Source organism: Galleria mellonella, unplaced genomic scaffold (assembly GCF_026898425.1).
Source record: "Galleria mellonella isolate WM207_F2 unplaced genomic scaffold, CSIRO_AGI_GalMel_v1 utg223, whole genome shotgun sequence".
In the NCBI taxonomy this organism is placed as follows: domain Eukaryota; kingdom Metazoa; phylum Arthropoda; class Insecta; order Lepidoptera; family Pyralidae; genus Galleria; species Galleria mellonella.
The window spans coordinates 1,128,915-1,147,238 of record NW_026442042.1 but is presented as its reverse complement, the minus strand read 5'-3'; the positions used below and the strand labels follow the sequence as shown (position 1 = coordinate 1,147,238).

Below are 18,324 nucleotides of genomic sequence, written 5' to 3'. Positions count from 1 at the left end.
ATATAAATAAAATGTACCGATATAAAATGCCATGAAAACTTTAATTGCAATACTTTATTTGAAACTTTACTCTTAACAGATAACAAATAACACAATACATAATATCATTCCATGTCTATTAACGGACAATGAAACAACAAAAATTGCAACGCATTGTTTCTCTTTGATGTCATAGTCATTCTTTATTCTTGTTTATACGTCACGAAATATGAACGTGTTCTGCCACGTCACCAAAACTTTATACGAAAGTGTTGGAATACATTTAGGAAAAAAGTATCGCACGCACCGTCATTCAAAACGTATTATGACATAAAAGAAGTTCTAACGTGGAACGTTCACAATATTGTCGAACTCCAAACAGACAATTCTTAACATGTCTCTTGGTTATTTCACTCTCAATATGAAGTTACACATCACGTCAGATGTATGATTTGTGTTAACATGGTGAGATCGTCATGAAAGATACAAAATATTGTATTAAAATGTATTGAAAAGTTTTTGCTTCTGCCGGTTATGTTCGAATGTTTTCTGAGTAGATGTCCGTATAGCGTGTGTGTATTTTCCTTCTCAAAAAGCTGGCAGGTGTGCTGCCGACTTTTTGGAAGGGAATATGCTCATTTCTTGAAGGAGTCAATGTTATGTAATTAACATGTTAAATTTTTTGCATCATAGAAGAGAAATATAACATTGACCGTAAATGATATAAATTTTTTTGAACACCTTTTTTTGTTAATTCAAATATATAGTTTACGTGACGTGCATTGGTTTCATTGTTCTACAGCTACAACTTGTATCAAAGTTAAATTAATGTTGACAAAATAAAAATACTCAAAGCGCTATATATGTAAGCGACGATTTTCATTGGTCTTTAGCTTGCTTACCCTTACAAATTTCAAATAAAAAATTTAAATCATGTTATTTCGTGTTAAATGTCTACTAAAAATAGGTGTCGTTGTGCGTAACATGCTCAACTCCCCCCATTAAAAATTCAAGTGAGGCGAGATCAAAGTCTATAAATAAAACGAATGTTTCATCATATTCAGTTTATGTACTAAAGTTATACAACGAATTCTGTATCATGCAAGTAATGATACTGGCTATCATTTTATTCCTATTCATCAAACCTAAGAACAGATATTATCGATAAAAAATTTCTTTATTAACATTTACACTATAATATATCTATTTCAAATAAACGATGCCAGCCATTGGATTAGAATGAGCTATTAACTTTGTTTGTGTGGATTTATTTTTGCTATTTCCTTTGAATAGTGTCTTTATACATATTAAATTTGTAAAGCTTTTCAAATGAAATCAACTGAAAAAATATTCGCTAGTCTTACTGGCTTTAAGGTTTTTTTTTTAGGTTTATATTACTTTTTAAGTGACTAAAAAGAAAACGTTTTAAATTCGTTTGTATTTATTTGCGTATGTTACGTGATATCGTTACTAAATTTAAACATATTTTGATATTTTTTTAACCAATGATGCATAACGGATTACAGAATGATTAATATGCTTGAAAATCATCACAATATTTACACACAAAGGTATGTTCATTAATTTTTTTCATATACAAGTATTTTAAGGGTAGGAATTAATTACAAATTGCATCTCTCATCCTATCCAAACATATTTGTGTCCTTCGTATTTATCGATGAGTAGATATATCCTTTTATATATCACTCGTCGAATTCGTGGTAGGCACTTTTAATTATCCTCTTTTCAACATATCACCGATACGGTCTATGTACGTTTATGGAGGGCGCCCTCGACCGATTTGCTCATTCATTCCCTTATAAATCTGAACAGACTCGTTCATTATTCGAAAATCAGCAAACGAAAAACATATTTTTTTATATTTCATTTTAGTTCAGTGTCCCATATTTCTATAGAGGGAAAACTGTTGTGGAACACTTGTTGGAACTAAACACAAACTGTTGAAGAAAAATAATATTTTACTTTTGTCCTTTTGCGGATATCCTCGTTTCGGATTCTATCACGCAAAGAAACTGAGCATAGCTCTCTCCATAGCATCACCAATATTTAACCAAAATATTTAAAAAATAAAATAGTATAACATTTAACGATGTTCACAAAATAAATTAAGATAATGCATCTGCAAAAATATCAGCTTTCATTTTGAGAAAATAATATGTAATCAACAGAGTATTATTCCCGTACTCTATCTACCCGTACGTACAGAGTTGCAGAAGATATTCTAAATACAAAACGTTACAGGCAAATTGATAAATTCCTCTTTATAAAACGAGTATTAATAAGATACATACGCAAATTCCACATGCAAATAATGGGCTAGATACTAGGTACAAGTTAGAAATTTACATTATAATGTGTCCACACATAGTCCGCGTCTTTTATGTAGTATGTGTATAAAGGAATTCTATATACTTGTCTAAGTATATATAAGTAAATATCATGATAATATACAAATCACAAAAACTATTTGATCTTACGTGCACAATCACATTAACCGATTACTGCCGCACTGTTATGCACGTACGTCTCTTAGTAAAAGGAAGATAACGCTAACCGGAAGCTTGGTATAAGATTTCTACTTTTGTATATATTAGTCTACCATGCTTATTCGTCTTTTAGGATTTTTTACTGGGTAAAAGTGGAAATGGAATAACAACCCCACCTACACTATTGATATACGCTGGCTAGGCACTAGTGAAATATGTTAGGTGAGGATGAAGGCAGGTCAGTTAACGCGACGAATTCTACAAGAATTAACCAAAATTGTTCCAAAGGGAAATGCTTGAAGATTTATTTTTAATGGATAATAATAGAATGCTAACCCTACCTGCTCTAACGGTATACACGGACGGGGCACCAGTGAGAGATGATTGGTGAGGATACAAAAGTAGGTCAGTTAGCCTATCGTGACTAATTCAATAGTATATAAATCACAACAGTTTTCAGGGGGAACCACGTACAGGTCGACCTGATAGAGTTTATTGCTAGCAATGGGGCTATTAAATCCCACTACTAACAATCTCTTTCTCCATTAACAACATCATGGGGACAAAAAAAATCTTGCTCTATCACATGGGGAACTTAACCTACAAAATTGAAAACATACTATAAAATTGAAATCTAGCTGTCGGGTTCATTTTGGGTGCAAAACATCAGGAAAAACAAGTTTCGCGCAGGACAAACAGTTATAAATAAGTACCTATTTAAGTACTTGTATAATATATATGAACCTATCTATAAGTTAGAATGACGTGTTTATGATGGTAACATGAAACTTGTCCATGTAAACACGAGATCATTAATCGTTGTAAATTGTATTATACGCCTGTTCCACGCTACAACAATTTGCATGTTGTTCACTACATGAAATTATATAATGAAATCTCAGTTTTAATGTAATTTGTGACAATATTCTGTTCCACATTTCATATTACATATTTACATACATATAAATAGGTACTTCGAGTTTATAAATGGAATAATATTTCACTACATTTTTTCTAGATGTAACTTCTAGTGTCAAAAAGTATCCAAAATTTGACTAAAATGCAACCACTGAATTGTAAAAATAATGACTATTAAATACGGATCATATTGATAGATACTACTTATAAATAGTTTGTGATTATTTCACACTCATAAGACATTTCTATTTATTAAAATTGTATTTAATTACTCATTTTTCTACGGCATCAAACAACATTTGATACAGTAATGTGTTCTAAAATGTTACCATTTTTCGCAACGTCAACCCAAATCATTCGAGTTATAATGTAATCACAAAATTCCCTATCGGCCTCTACGACTACATCTTAAATTACCTTAGTCCCAAAATAACTATTTACAAATAGCTTTATTTATCAAATAAATTTAATAGGATTCATCATCATAACATAAACATTTGTGCGTTTGTCATTGAATAATATATCTCGTTAATTTATTGCATCTTTTTTGAAATTACGTAGATGACATTTTTATTTCTTTACGGTGAGTATTTATGTGTCGATACTTTAGAGTAATGAGATTGAAATCTGCCTACGCAAAACTAAAAAAATGGAAGCAATATCATTTAATAAATCAACAAAATTTATATAAACAAAAAAGTAGTTTTATATAGATTTTTATTAAATATCAAGCTTAGATAAATAAATCATTATAATAAATGGCTATGAGCTCGTTGTTCAGTATAAATGCCTCTTGGAAAATTAATAGTTTAAATAAATCGTCATGTAATTTGACAAACATATAGTATTAATATGGAAAATGACATAGGCTACTTATACATCCCTTTCATTTAAAATATTCCAATCGAGCAAAGTCGCAAATATAGCTATAACTATACTTTAAAGTACCTTTGGTATTTAATATTTCTAGTTTCTACCGTTCTTTGATCTGTCATTCAATTTCTCGATTTATATTGAAGATAAAAGTGAGATACTAATTCTGAATAGTGAGTAGATATCGAGAGTCAAATTAATATTTTGTTTCATTTCGTACACACAGAGCAGAGAAAATATGCTGATAAATAAAACTATTTTAACTTTGTGATTAATTTCTTCATATTAAACAGAGAACATGTGCCATTTTCAAGCTGCTACTATTTGACGTGGGTTCTGTGATCTAAATCAAACGTGAAAGTTTTAATGGCACTACGAATCAACAGTATTACAGAATTAAAGTACCTACCAATTCCAATTTGTAACCGACTAGGAAATTCTTACTTTCTTACTAATATTTTTAAAAGCTTATTAAAACAACAACAAATAAACGTTTAAAATGAGTTTGTTGCTTTAGTGCTTCCTCAACCAACGTTCATAAATTTTGATGAACAGATAAGTAGTTAATGGCATATCTAGAGAAAAATATAAGCTACTTTTTACCCCGATCAATCAATATGTCTCGGTTATGCGTATATTTGTTTATGTTCAAACACTTTTCTGCAATTTATTCTATAATTATATTTTTCTATGCATAAATATTAAAGTTTCTAATTTAGCCAATATTTTTTTCTAAATTTTATAGTTATGTACATCCATACATACCCATGAAGATTTAGGTAGTGTCTACATTAGTTCAAGGTAACGATTCTGTACAAAACCTTTTATACTGTTAGGAATAGCAAACAAACTGATGTCACACGTAATGGAAAACGGTAACCGTTTGCTGACATAAACAAAACCATGTACGTCACACAATATAATAAGTACCTACTGCTTTTAATGTATCTGTGTGCTAGTACCATAGAGAAAATTTCTCTAGGGCTAAAACGAAAATACTAAGTACATGATGTGTTATCAAAACCTTTTTCTTTCTAGAATTTCAAGTATCTTATCTAAAAAGTAGTACTAAACATAAATTATTTATTGTATTTATTTCTATCTAATGTAATAAAATTTTCAACGCATGGGGGGTACTATGGGCGAAACAGTATATTCTGTTATGTCCATGGTACTGCTCATGTTTATAGGCGACGGTTACCACTTTCCATCAGGTGGGCCGTCAGCTTGTTTGCCATTCTAAGTTGTATAAAAAATATATATATATATATAAATATGTAAATAAAAAACACAATTTTATAGAATGTAATAGCCGTGAGTTTTAGTAGATAAGACTTATTTATTTATTTTATTTATACAGAATATTATAATTCTGTACATATATGTATGTATTATGTTTAGGTCTAATCGTACCCTGTATAGGTATATATAACTTTGGTAAACCAGTAAGTGTATACTTATATAGCTTTCAAAGGATAGACAATGTGATGAAATTATAAGATTTTTTTCTAAACTTTAGACTACTAGTATTACTACATGATCTTTAATTAAATTAATAATAGTAGTCATATCAAATCGATAGACACTAATCTAAGAAGCGTGTCGCTTTCTATTGCGACAACATTAGAGATAAATACGACGCGAGTGCATGCATATTACACCATTTGAATAAAAAGTTCGTTCTTAGCCTTCTAATAGTTTCAAATATGTTGTATTAGTTGAAAACAAGATACTTCTGATATACCATCGAAGGATACACATTTTTTTTTCGCCGATTTCAAAAAGAATGAGATTCTCCATTCTGTTGTAATTTTTTATGTTTATTACCTCATAACACTGTCAGTCGAAAATTCTTTTCTTATCTGAAAAAAACTTTTTTATAGTCTTAATTATGAAGAATGTGTATATATATATTAATGTATTACTATACTTATTTTTTATACCTATAATTTATTATTTTATAATTGTATGCTAAAAATTTGTTCTATTTCAAAACGCATCCTTAAGCATTTTAAAATATTATTAACTAACTAAAACTGACTAAATTGCCCCATTGTACGGTCCGTCTGTCTGTGTACCAAATTCCATTCAAATCCGTTCAGCCGTGATTACAATCCTCCAAATAACTGAACATCTTGAGAACATCCACATTTAGAATATTAGTAGGATATAAACACGAACGATGGAAAAGCGAACCTTTCACGTAATGGCAAACAATAAGGAAAATTACTCGATGGAATTACTACGATTTTTATAAATGCTACTGCCTATTTACATAAATTGTAAATATAATAGCTGTTTATATATAGAATGTAATTAAATCACGTAAAACTAAGAATTTACATTAATGGGATAGAAATTTTGTAAATCATAAATTACAACAATAAATATGAATGTATTTAATGATACAAATGAGTCTCTCCTACTAACTTTGAAGGGGCTATATTAATACAAAAAGCTCAAAATTTACTGTCTTCTTTCGACGCATTTATCTATAGTAAAAATGTTCAGTTTCGCTGATAGATCACTCCCTTCAATATTTCGTAAGTTTACAAAAAGGGAATTAAAGAAAATAAAGTAGGTGACATGTTGTAGTCCCATCTGGAGGTATTCCAATGTACATAAGCATCTACTCTAAATAGGAAAGTCAATTGTCAACTTCGCGAACGCATCGTGTGAACTATACCTTGGGGACAAATTCGAGGATCTACTCATGTTTTTTCTTGTTAGGTAGACACAAAACGTCGCTATATTAAAACTTAATGTTTTAATCAAAAATACCTTATCTATTAATATATAAATTTTAATTTCCTATTATTGTATTCCTTGGCTCCAAATACAAATACAGCAGAATGCAGATCCATGTAGACGAGTTTCGTAAAAAAGTTACGTTTGGATTTTATATTATAGAGCTTATTATATTATAAAATACGTATATATATATATATATATATATTAATCTATAAATTTATAAAATAAATAGTGACGGCCTTATACCTAATAGAACTTTAATTATATAGATTATAATACATTTATCTAATAAACTGAGAAAAACAGCGCAATATCTGAATTATACAGTCGATTACATAATTCATTAAAAATATTACCCATAAGAAACAATGTACGAGTACAGGCTTAACCAGCGGGTCTTGAAGCATAAAATTAATCACTAGAGTTACATGCATAGGTAACATAAGTGTGCTCTAAAAAGAGAATTCTTGAAATTCCCACAAACAGAAAAGAGACAACGTGTTTAAAGCCACAGAAAACAACAATAAGATTGAAATACAGCTAAAATATTACATGAAAAAAAAAAAAACATAAATTCTATTACAATGAAACTAGGTACTAAAATACAATTCATTAAGGCGCTAAACTGGGACAATTTATTCTAATTTTGCGAATAAATGCTAATAAAACGTGGCCTCCCTTTTTGTCTCTATGTCTGGTTTATAATTAGTGTATTGTTTATATTCAAGTCACTTCACACGGAGAAGGTTCTCAATCCAACTCTATTTTTACGCGATATATTTTCGTAAATTCTGAACCACTTTTAAACATTCTATTTTTTTTTTATTGAAAGAATTTCTCTTGCTAATAATATTAATTTTGTAAATATTATTTAGTTTTTTCTTAATACTTTTTTTGTTTTAACTACATACAAATAATTTGTTATTCCTATAAATTTCATTTCAGCAGACTTTACTAAGATCTTTTAAATTTCTTTAGCTAAGTTTAAAAACTATGACTAAAACTTATGTTAAAAATAAACAAAAAAAAAATGTGATAAATAAATACTATTAAATAAGAAATAACAACTAAAAATTTTTAAATAAAACTAAATGAATACGTGGATATTTAGTTGGAGGCAAGTAATCATACTGCAAAATAACGTAATAAGTATTAGACATACCTAAGTTATGCGATGTCTGGATGCATTGCTCGGTGGGCAAGTTTGTCTACGGCGCTACGACAGTACTACAATCCGTGGCCGTGGGTCCATTTACCTCCGCCGGCGTACTATATTGTTAACTGTCACTCAAAACTATTCACAATGCATGCACTGGAGACCGTATGGTTTTCTTCCGCGCCGGTCGCGTACTGATTTGTTTACGGCGAGTGTTCACGAGTAGGGCGGGCGGCGGTGGTGTGGCGCGCGTCGCCTCTGCCGCGCTTGGCGCGCAACAGATAGTAAAGACCTATAGTCCAAGAGCCGAACGCCCGGGGTGTTGGTGTAAAGTGACGGCGGCGGCGGCGCGCACCTCCATCCCCTGCGCAACCCGAGATACGCCCGCTACGCCTCCTCTGACGTCACGCCAGAAAACCCCGAAACCCTCACGACCGTTCATCGTATTGCAACGCCTGGAGCTCGGTCAGCATAAATATGAAATTCAATATTCGGCTAGACTCGGGTATTTCGATAATCCCGTTATAATTCAATATTGTTTGAATTGCTTTATTGGAATTTACATGTAATATGCCAATACTGTCAATTTTTCCCGATACGAGCGCAAATGCTTGAAGAAAGTATAAACAAATAACTTTTCGTTGTTCAGATTTGTTTCTACTTTATATATAAGTGAGAATAACAAATTTTGTTTTATAAAGCCAAATTTGCAACACGAAACTAACTTTTAATATTAACTTGTAAATTGATTTTACTAAGTTAGTTTCAATATCCCGAACTAATTGAAATTAAGTATATGACACATATTATACAGGTGGGAGCAAAGTTTTAAGAATTTTTTTAGAAGTGACTTGAAACATTTTTCCAAAGAAGGATGATTTGACAAAAAATTTCAAGCCTCTCTCCCATATTTGGAATGGGCAATTCAAAATAGTAGGGAGCTTTTCAAGTCATATTATTGGAAAACAAATGGTCAAATTTACTGGTAGAATACTCCTAAAAAGATGCTAATGTGATATACATAAAATTAGATCTGCTAGTTTTATATACACACCATATAGCAATAAACGAAAAGTAAAGTATTTAAAAATTCTCAAACCACAGAAATTTCCCTTTTACACTATCGTAGGAATGACCTCACATGATATGATAGTATAAAACATACATACGATACTGTAATCTTGTTTACTGTCCCTGTTTTCGAAATAAGTGAATTGTTAAAGACAAGTCTCTAGACAATAATTTAAATTCCAGATAATAACAACCTATAACTCCAAATATGAGTCTTTCAATAAATTCTTTATATAGAGATATAAACAAGAGTGCGTTAAGGTCAGTGTGACTGACATTGTAAAAAAATGATGGTGCGTTTTGATATAATTTCTTTCAAAATTCACAACAATGCAATTTTGAATGGTTCACGTCTTTATGTAATTCTGTTCTTTACATATAGTTTTGTTATAGTTTTATTTGTATTGTTCTACGGTTAAAAAAATCTCTTTGAGTAACTCATAATAGTCTATACTTATTTTTTCAAACAAATTGCTGCCTTTATCATTTCAAAACATTGAATAAGCATATTTATTAGGATGGGTTATTTTTAACAATGTAGACATCAAACACTTGAAATAAAATCTAAATATAAATAAAAAAAAAGATAATAGCATTTTTTCGACCCTAAATAAAAATTAGTAGTTACTGAACAATGATGATGTTATAACCGATAAAATTCTTATGTAGAATATTTTTTTGTATTTTTGAGGCAAATCTTTTATTTATCATACGTACGTATGATACATAATGTTTCCACAGACTGAACTCTATTTTAGTAAAAACACAATGGAAATAATTGTATCAAAAGCCTGATCGGGTCCAAATAATTGATAAAGTGAGTGAAAAACAAACAATGACAAGTGTATATGAACAAAGAGAGTATGCTCGTGACAGCGTCGCCGGTAGTACAAGCAATAAACCGCCTTTGTAAGACATTTAATCCACTTAAGAGTTTGTAGCCCCTGTTAACAGATGTTGACCGACTTGTGCCCATTGCCGGTAAAAAATGTAGCTTCCGATTGTAGCCCTTCAACTATTAGGCAACACATTTCATATAATAAACAGACCTGCAGAATCTATTTTCTAACTCATTTCATAATTACACTATACTTTTTAAACGACTACCAGAAGTTTCTCAATTCTACTGAATTACGATATACTGTTTTTTTTATACAACTTAGAATAGCAAACAAGCTGACGGCCCACCTGATGGAAAGTGGTAGTCGTCGCCTATAGACATAAGCAGTACCATGGACATTACAGAGTATACTGTTTCGCCCATGATACTCCCCATGCTTTACCATTTCTAAGGACTCAGGTGTTATTCCTCTGTACCCTGTAAATTCACGTCATATCCCACTCTTCAAATCGAAACACAGCCATGCAAATACAACTGCTTTACGGTTGAACACGAATAAGACAGGGGTGCCCAAGCAAACGACTTTTGTACAAAGTCTCTCTCTGGTACAATTGTTATTGTTATTGTGTACTGGTTGTATGATTACGTCACCAATTTTGAACCAATTTTCGCGATTCTTTTTTCAGTCGGTAGAGTCGGTCCTGTTTCAATCTTGTGACATCGAGATGTAGACTTTCTACGAAACATATCGTAATAAGGTATGAATCATCCATGAATAGCGCCTTACTATCCGCCTCGACCCACTCAAAATGCGTAGATATGTTGCATCTCTGTGGGTCTTTTACCCAATATATTATGGCCAGAGCAATTAAAGCGACAATTTATCAGAATTGTTCGAACTGATATCTGCTGTTGTTTTTGCCACTGTACAACCCGCCACAAACTAAAGTTCCATCACAACCATCTGGATGAGTGGCGATCTTCCACCGTGCGTTTTTCAAGGCACTTTCTTCCACGCACAACCACTTATTGGACTCAACTTCAGGCAGCAGTATTTCCGAACCGATGCTACATCATAATCTTTAAGAAAAGTGCATATTCCTTTTCAAAAAGCCAGCAGCATACCAGCAATGCCTAAGGTATTGCGGGTAATCATGGGCGGCGGTAGTCACTTACCATGAGGTGAGCCGCATGCTCGTTTGCCCACTGTGTTATAATAAAAAAAAATGTACGAAACATAGTTGTTTATAGATACATTCAATTGAAGCCACTGTTTTGCAGAGTAATTTTTCAAATATTTTGTTCTATGGATCAAAATTCTAACGTAAAGAACATCGTTACGTTATCCACTATATCCTGGACCGTATAGGATTTGTAAACTATTATAATCTACAAATGGTAAAGTACTGCCACAGTGGTGTCAAATATACATATATTAATGTGTCCCCAACAACTAGGACTTATCGTAACAATTATATAATTTCCCATCTGTAGTTAAACGCGCCTACTAATTTCATAGTTAAGGTGATCTCTTGAGTATTGGTAATACGTAAATGTACATTTCTCGTATTATATCCGGAGATCACGTAACGTACATGTTCTAAGCCACTATTTATCTATGTCAATCAATATGTCTCAGTCACGCAGATAAACTTGCTGGCAGTAGCTGGAAGATAAATAAGTAACATTCCTATAATTATAACGTCCTACCGCTACATATTTACTGTATAATAGGGCTATTCCTATATATAGATAAGGCCCTGCATACATAGAGATATTTAACTTTTGGATCAATCGAAACGATAATCTTAACGATTCATATCTAATTATATCAGTTCCTCATTTTCAAGAGAAGAATATACACTATATATCAAGAACAGTAACTATGTATTGCATCTAGAAAGTATCATTCTATCTTGTTATATCTAGACGTGTATAATACGATTCGTGATAAGATTTTTATATCGAACGATCATTAATCACCCTATGTATGGGGTCTACTCTGAAAAGTCATGTAATTAATCAATCAATGCACTTTTAAACATCATATAATAATACAATGGGTGAATGTATGTGTACATGGTTTATTTATTAATGAATTTGAAGAACCAAGAAAATTGCAATGAGCTCTCTGCTTGGTTTTACGTTGAATTCAAAAGAATTCGTATTAAAAAGTGAATCTCGACTGTCACTGTAGTTCAACTAAAGGCTACTTACGAAGATAGGTAGATACGTTACCAGTATAGTAAGAAATTTGTGCGAGAATGTACAGTGTAAATATAAAAGAATAGCTCTACGTGTGGAAGAATATTGGTTTTAGTTCTCGTTAATTCTAATTTTAATGTTATAATAAGATATATTTTCACACTGCGCAGCTTGCAGTGCACGTAAACGGGGTTGAAAGTCTCTCAGTGTTAAAGGTCATGACATCACAAACTTTTGTTAAGCTTTTAATTATTATTGATTTACTTTGTACATCATTTTCTAAAATATTCAGTAATAATTGTTGTGTATTGTACATAATGACATCTGCCTGCGCCCTGGCGCACTGAGGATATTAGAGCTATCATAAACAAGAAAAATAATGCTAAAACTAAATTTAAAAAAGACCCAGACAGATATCGTGACAACTACGTGCGCATCAGAAATCTCTGCAATAAGATGTGTAGGGAGGCCCAACGTCGCCACATCCATAAATCTGTTGAGAATGGAGATCCAGCAAAAGTCTGGAAATTTCTTAAATCTTTAGGAGTTGGAAAAAAACACAATGAGAGTTCCACTAGTATTGATATTGAGAACCTTAATAGACATTTTTGTTCCTCTTCTATTGTTGTTCCTAATGACAAATTAAAAACACTGTATTATCTTTCTTCGCTTCCAACTCCTGATTACACTCCTTTTGTTTTCGGACAATTGTCCGATTGTGATGTTGAGAGAAGCTTACTGTCAATATCTTCTAATGCTCTGGGTACTGACAACATCAGTCGTGCTATGATCATGCGATATCCTGTTGCCAACTATTACTTTTCTCTTTAATAATTCATTATCCTCAGGTATTTTTCCTCATATCTGGAAAGAAGCCTTTATTATCCCCCTACCTAAAAAAAATATCCCCACAGTTTTTTCCGATTATCGACCTATATCCATTCTTCCCTTCCTTTCCAAAGCTCTGGAAAAGTTAGTACATCAGCAACTCAACTTGTTTCTGTCCAAAAATAACCTTCTTAATCCTCTGCAATCTGGTTTCCGCGCAGGTCACAGCACGACTACTGCTCTTGTAAAGATCTCTGATGATATCCGTTTCGGAATGGATAGCTCAGAGCTGACAGTTTTAACATTATTAGATTTCAGTAATGCTTTTAATACCGTCGATTTCGACATTTTGTTGCAACTGATGACTTCTCTCAACATATCTCCAACGGCAATTGAATGGTTTCGTAGTTACCTGGTTGGACGTCGGCAGCGTATTCGTATCAACGACTCTTTGTCATCTTGGTGCAGTACATCTGCGGGCGTGCCCCAGGGTGGCGTCTTATCTCCTCTTTTATTTGCCTTATTTATCAACAATATCACGTCTCAGCTTCGGTCTTCCTACCATCTTTATGCAGACGACCTTCAAATTTACTGCCGGGCTCCTCTTATTAATATTTCTGTTGCAGTAAATACAATAAACGAAGACCTTGAACGTATATCTGTCTGGAGCAAATCCTATGGTCTTGCTGTAAATCCGACCAAGACCCAGGTTATAATCATAGGTAGCCCTAGTTACATTTCCAGAATGGCTTTGAATGACCTTCCTTCTGTAGTTTTTAATGGAATGAAGTTAAACTACAGCGACCGCGTTAAAAATCTCGGCATTTGTTGATAGTACTTTATCCTGGTCACCTCAGATTGCTGAGATTAGCAGGAGGATGTTTGCGGCAACTGGATCCCTTTACAGGTTGCGTAAGGTTCTTCCTATGGATACCAAAATTGCGCTTGCTCATACATTGCTCCTCCCCATCCTTGACTACGCCGATTCCTGTTATTCAAATGTCACTGAAGAGCAGTTAAATAAACTTGAGCGTCTTCAAAATTTATGTATACGGTTCATATTTGGACTTCGCAAATATGACCATGTATCCCAATATCGTACACGGCTCAAGTGGCTCTCTATTCTTCGTCGTAACTGGCACATCCTTTCCCTTCTTTACTCAATTCTCTTTAATCCAGTTACACCTCATTATTTAAAAGAACGTTTTATGTTTCTTGGAGAGAGCAATTCTAATTCTTATTCTTTACGTAGTACTGACAACCTCCAACTCATAATTCCTACCCATTCTTCCTCTTTCTACTCCAAATCCTTTTCCGTGCAAGCAGTTCGTTTGTGGAACTCACTCCCTACCCCTATACGGTGCGCTCAATCGTTGCCCATTTTTAAAAACTTAGTTAAAGCCCACTACCTATCCTTATAATCACTTAGTCCTACGTATTTCCAGTTTTATGTGTGTTATATATATGTGTATTAATATGGTATATTTGTATGTATTTATGCGTATATATGTATATGTATGTATATATATTTATATGTGTATGTATATGTATATATATGTATATGTTTGGTTGTATGTGTTTATTTATGTATGTATATGTATATGACAATGCTGTCACAAATATTATTTTTTACAAATCTATCTTTTTTAACGCGCCACCTACCTACTTATGCTTTAATCCTTTCTACCCAAAGGTTGTCTGGAAGAGATTGCTTAGCAATAAGACCGCCTTTTGTACTACACTATACGTATTGAAAATTGTTTTAACAAATCATGTTATGTTGGTGCAATAAAGTGTTAAATAAATAAATAAATAAATAATGAATAAAATAAACATGCTGTACATGTCCACATTTTGTCAAGCATATTAGTATCCAACGTGGTAAAAAAGCTGTGTCACGGGGATTATTTGAATTTGTTATTGGTGTTTTCCATCATCGGAAAGTTATTCGAAAATTTAATTTGACACACAAATATGCGTATTTCACATTCACTCATGGCCTCAATTTCACTGTAGGTATAAATATTTGCTATTAATAGCTATCTTGCTATAATTGATTGAACTCTGATGAAATAATTAAATCACTTAAAATTCAAACACAAATAGAGTTCCTTCCATTAGCAAAATGAAAGATCGAAATACACTAAATCGAATTCAGTTTGACATACGGTGTACTATAAAATGTTGGAGTTCACTGTAATGAAGTAGGTACGCGACCTTTGCTATTTTCTGAGCGATCCGTAGAAGAGAAGTCGCTGAACATCGGTTCGGCGACGCTATAATATATACTACGTGTACCACGATCGCATACTTTGAATTATTAAGGCGCACATATAAATACTCAACTATTCTCCTTACTTTACATTTACTTTTATACCCAACTGAATGTCTGAGTACTTCTACTTAGTCCGTACATTCACATACAGAGTAAATATTGTATGAAGCTTAGTGGACATTAAAATATATATAGACTTGATATTGGAAAAGTACTTTCAGACTATATAAATACATATATAAATAGCCATAAGTCTACACACAACGGTATCAAGTTTCAAACTAAAAAGATGAAAGAGAGATAAGTACAACACTGACACTGTATGTATATATACACTTTTGAGAAACCTTCTTAAATATCTTTTTGTAAATGCATACTTTTTATAAACAAACACTATACTCTACATATAACGTTTACTCATTAATTTTAAATGTTTTTGTATTGTGCAAGGATCAATTCGCAACCACAATATGGTTGAGATCGACAACGTAGTCTGCCAGCCTTAGACAAGTAGCAAACCCGTCTGCCTACTACGATATCTGCTATCGACAATCATTTTCGCTACTGTGTGTATGATATAGAAAGAGACAGCAATATCCAGTGTTCTATCTTATATTACGTGCGGTAACGAAAATGTATTTAATTTATCGAGAGATTAATTTGCCACTAGTCTAGCTGGAGAGGCGTAATCATTTATACTTACATGAGGCATTATAATAAATATTTTTTATATGGAAATATTCGATAAATATGTATACTGTCGTCTTCAAATATACTTCTTGGATTTCAATAACAATATGATGGATTAAGCACTTTGTCAACAACAACCATTTTTCCAGTAAACCAATCATGCAAGAAAAAGTTTACTCGAGATTCCATGAGAGATTTATTGATGTAATCTCAAAATTGTGGCGAACATTTTTCTGTATACGTATTATAAGGTATTAAGGTAAGGTAGATAAACTGGTCGGCTTTTTTCACGATACTGGAATTATATTTCGATACAGAGTGAATAATATAGGTATGTGGAAAGGAAGTTCTTGTTTTGAGTTTATTTTTAAACAATTTCTGAAAAGCGGAAGTAAATAATTAGTATATTGGAAATTATAATCATCAGAAACTACAGTCATCTTCGCAATCATCATCATCATGTCAGCCTTTAACTGTCCACGGCTGAGCATAAGCCTCTCCTTGGGAAGTTTTTCCAGTAGTTGCTATGCTTGGTAGGCGGGTTGGCAACCACAGTTAGGCTTTAGAGATGTTTTAAGAGGGACGCTGCTGTCCATCTCTCGTCTTCCCTTAATCGCTTCTTACAACATCCACAGGAAAGAAAGGGGTGGGCTATTCTATGCTGGGACCACACGGCCAATTCGCAATCAATGGGGGAAGGGTTTGTTAATAATGGGAAGATTAGTCCTCATTGCTATCAATATACCTTTTCAGATCGACCTCCACGCGGTTCCCCTTGAAAACTATTTTGACTAATTTATCGTTGAATTCGTCACGATGGGCTAATTGACCTGCCTTTTCATCCTCACGTATCACCTGTCACTGGTACTCCGCCAGTGTATACTGATAGCGCAGGCGAGATTACCATGCCATTTTCATCCATAAAAAAAATTCGCAATCAATAGAATTTATTCCCGTATCGCCTGTAGTATCACGTATCACTGCCGAACTATTGAACTCATTGAACCGTTTCGCCATTTTTTCATTTTTATTTAAGTGTATGCATATAAGAATCTACTTTTATGGTATGGATAAATATATCATAGGAAGTGTTCCCACTGATTTATTTAAAAGATATGAGATTATTACTCTATGAGGTCAATAGCCACTCCTCGGATAATATTAATAACTTTCATCTCAAATTCCCACACATTCCTCTTTTTTCTCTTTATAAATCCTTTTCTGTCCGTATAATTAGATTGTAGGTATGTAAAACTTATTTCTTGCCTCTATTCGGTACATTCATTCTCTCAAAAACTTTAAAATTTCAGTAAAGTCCCCCTATCTCTTCTTATATGTATTGAATATTTTTTCTTTTTTCTCGTCTTCGTCATTTGTTTTCCCTTGTATGCTAAGTATATATATATGTGTATGTATTTTATACCCACCCCACATCTTGTTTGATGTCAGCTATATCTTCCTTAATGTCCTTTATCCAAAGGTTATCTGAAAGAGAACACTTAGTGATAAGACTCCCTTTTGTTTTAGTTCACCTAAATTGTTTTTGTAATTGATGAAATAAAATGTAAATAAATGATTAATTTATCTATACTGATATCCTGATCGTTCGTTCTTATTAATGGTGAAACATTTTATCAGTGGCCAGCATTAACCAAATGAGTTATAACGAGCTGCGATATGGCCCATTAGGCGCAGCTGTGTATTAATAACCGTTCGTAATAGTATGCCGTAACGTACCTGACAACTTAAATTTATCCCGTAAATTTAATATGCTCTAGAAGAAGATAGACAAAATTAAAAAGTGGTATGTCATAGTAACTAACGTCCACTGACACCACTCTCATTAAGATTTGACAAATTCTTTTAAGTATCACCCTAAACTCAGACTACAAACACTAAAGAAATGGAACGTAATTTTTATAAAATACTACAAATTGTAAAACTGGGAGCTTTTATAAACTTATTTAAGTATCTACGTTAAGGTCGGTATTAATACAACTGAAATACAAGAATATCTCATGAATAACTTTTATCATTAAATTTATGTACATAAAACAGAAATAACGTTAAGTAAGCATATAAATAGATATACCTTTAAAAACATACTCTAAAATGTTGCCGTATAGTAATAGAAACTTTGTCTTTATGTCTTCAATCTTATGTCTGACAAGGGTTTATGTGTACAGTCGTATTTGAACAACTTTCGGATTAACGTTACTTGTCAAATAAA

The 18,324-nt window shown here is 32.5% G+C and overlaps 1 protein-coding gene across 2 annotated transcripts in view; it reads right to left on the bottom strand.

The window, feature by feature from the left end:
* Positions 1 to 8,509, bottom strand: part of LOC113517452 (5-hydroxytryptamine receptor) — a 45,020-nt gene extending 36,511 nt beyond the window's left edge. For both annotated transcript variants that reach the window (XM_026902118.3, XM_031912555.2), the window contains exon 1: positions 8,191 to 8,509. The gene's annotated coding sequence lies outside the window, so the exon portion shown is untranslated. The remainder of the gene's footprint in view (positions 1 to 8,190) is intronic.
* Between the last annotated feature and the right edge of the window lie 9,815 nt (positions 8,510 to 18,324).